The following is a 3293-nucleotide window of genomic DNA, read 5'->3' as shown; positions in this document are numbered from 1 at the left end:
AAATTGAATCCCAACGTTGCATAGCGGCCATTTGAACATATTTTACAAAGCTAGCTTGAGCTAATGGTTGTGTCTTGATTATTCTTTGTTGCATCAAATGAAAAATGAAAGCTTGTTTGTTTTGGTTGGATATGCTGGAGCTTTAGAGACTTCCAGTAATTCCAAATGCTCAACAGAGAACCTTAAACGCCGACTGACAACACAAGAAAACAACATTTTAAAGACCTTTTGTTGAAGTTGAAAAGCAGCAAAATAGTGAACAAAATCTGAAAACCCTGAACAGAAACCTGTCTCTCTCTTTTTTTTTTTTTTTTTTAATCTTTCTTTACCCTTAAATTTATCATCTGAGATACTGGGACACTTTGGCAGTTCTGATCTCTAAATTTGGGCCTGCTTTAAGGTTAAAGTCTAGTTTTAAAATGAGATTGTAGTAAACTAGACCTGGATGATTTCCCTTTAGGACCTGAGCCAGGATTGACTGAGTTTCTCCAATTCTGATGTCACACAAACAGCCAACGACAAAACAGATTTAAAGAATAAAACTCGTGCTTTAATTCATCAAGAGTCAGTTTAACCACTACACCATTTGTTTGAACTTTTATTTCTGTCATTTACAAACCTTTGCTGCTGTGAGACCCTTAAAAAAAAGACAGAAGTGATTCAAAATCTAATAAGAGCCATTTGTTTTCCAGCGGCAGATGATCACTTCAGCTGCAAAAAAAGTATGTTTGTTTTTGTTCTTGTTGCAATGAAATCAATAAAACGGTCTTATTTTAAAAGAAACCGTCTGCCATCAGCAGAAGATAAAGATACTTGATGAGCTGATATCATGGGATGACATCATGGTCAAATAAACACTCTGGAATTTGGATCAATGACAGAAAATCTCCAGTGATCCAAGAAAAACTCCAAAAATATGGCACAGTTCTATATTCAGAGTGGAAACTGTGAGAAAACATGAGATATCCATGTGGCTGAACCAACAGATTAACACCAAATTAGAGAAAACCTGAAGAATCTGGTGCAGAAATATGATGAATGTTGGTATTTTACCTCTTTACGTACATCTCTGTGCAGGCTGCATGAGTCTGTCAGATTTAAGTGGCTAAATCTGTGAAATCTGAGGCTGTTTGAGCAACAATATTAAAGATAAAAATCTGAAATTATCACTGTTATTTCTCATCATATAACTGATACAGAATCCATAATACTGAACAATCAGATGAAATAATCTCTGATTCTGGGTGAGTTGAAATATGAAGAAAACTGAAGCTGCCATGAAAAGTCTCAACTTTGAGCTCATATTAACAAAAAGATTGATAATTCAGAAGTCAACTAATGATATTTTCTGAACCAAATGTACCTGCAGGTCACAATAATACAAAACTAAACATATAGAATGGCGTTTATTATAAAATATTTGGTCACAAAAGTAGAAATAAATATTTTTCATTGAACTTTATGAACTGATTGAGCAAGTTGTACCATAAAAACTAAAATATTGGTAGATAGTCTGATCCAAGTAGAACAGAGATCTTTTCTAATATAACTAACTATATATATATAACAGTATGTATTCTGCCTCTTTTGCATTTGTTGGAATTCCTAATGTAGTTTTGTTTTGTACATGCGATTTTCTTATTTACTGTCATTAATTTAGCTTGTTTCAATGCACCATCCAGTGGCAGCTACTTCAGTTTTCATCATTCACTCATGTACTATGACAATACAGCTATTCTATTCTATTCTATTCTATTCTATTCTATTCTATTCTATTCTATTCTATTCTATTCTATTCTATGAAATAAAAATTTTAATAACATTGGGCTTGTCATGTAGTTTTGTGTCATGTTTATGTCTGCATTTCCACATTTACACCTTTAAACCACTTTAAATCACATTCTACTTGTACTAAAGCTCCTTTATAAATACATTTGATTGGTTTATTGATTGATTCTGCAGTGTTCTGCTGAAATCATGTGATGGGATTTTCAGTTTTCTGGTGATTTAAAACATGCCCACTAGGTGCCGCCAGTGAATTTAGCTGGTAAGAAGCCAGCAGCAGTTGACCTCCATGTTCCAGCTGGAGAAGCATAAATAAATAAATAAATAAATAAAGGTTGCTGGTTCAAATCCCTGGATGGAGCCAAAGCATTATGTTAAGAATAGAAACTGGAGGTTATGTGATCTATTACTGTCTGATATGTTGTTTTAGAAATGGATTATTATGATCAAACCTAAAACAATTTTCCATTTTCTCACCTTTTCGCAACTTTTTTCCTTGTAAATAGTAGTTAACGATAGTTTCTCACTTATTGCCTCATGTCTCAGCTACATGAAGAATTTATTCTCTCCTGTTCATAGTTTAGTGTTCGTGCCAGCGACTGTGAACAAGTTCAACACACGTTAGCACAAAATCCATTCACATGTGTGGTGTTTAACCTCGTTACAGGTTTTATAGGAAAGTGTGACCCTCATGTTGCCCTTTGTAAGCACTTTTCTAACTTCAACCTGAGTCATCCATGCAGGAAACCGAAGCAGCCTGTCCTCAGCCCAAAAGGAAATCCTGGCTAATCTCATGTCTGTATCATATTTAAACAAGAATCTAAGTGCAGTGAAAGCTATTCCACAAAGTCGCTGCACACTTGGATTATTATAATAATTCTAAATATTACATGATATCAACCTAATGACATACTATGTGCATAAAAGAATCATGAATGTGAAAAAAATGTATGGATTTGATGTAAAACATTCATTAAACTTTTACTATTATTATTATTTGACCATGCAGGACATTACGTACAATTTCTAAAGAAAAAACAAAGAAAGCTTTACAAATACTAACGAATAACCAGATTCCTAAAACTACAACAATAATATAGGCAGCATTTTTTTCATTAAAAATAATTATTTTTATTCATTTATTTAATAAAGTAATCCTTTTTTTAAAAATTAATTTATTGGCAGTTTGTAATTTTTAAAAACATTTTTACACACACCACACAAATGCATTTTAATATACCAACTGTTTAAAAAGATTTGTACAATAAAAATTGACTATAATAAAAAAATTTTAATAAATAATTTGCCAAATAAAAATTATAGAAAAATGCAAAAAAATAAATTAATGCTTGATGATAATAAAATACATTAAAAAATATCAAAATAGGAAAAAATTACAGTTAAAATAATAGTTTACTGTCTGTTTTGAAAGTATATTACAGTTGTTTTGTGAATAACCTTGTATTTTTTTTAAGGCTAAAACTGAACAATGAAAATCCTCACATATT

Source organism: Amphiprion ocellaris, chromosome 3, assembly GCF_022539595.1.
Source record: "Amphiprion ocellaris isolate individual 3 ecotype Okinawa chromosome 3, ASM2253959v1, whole genome shotgun sequence".
Classification (NCBI taxonomy): domain Eukaryota; kingdom Metazoa; phylum Chordata; class Actinopteri; family Pomacentridae; genus Amphiprion; species Amphiprion ocellaris.
This window is presented reverse-complemented; position numbering follows the sequence as displayed.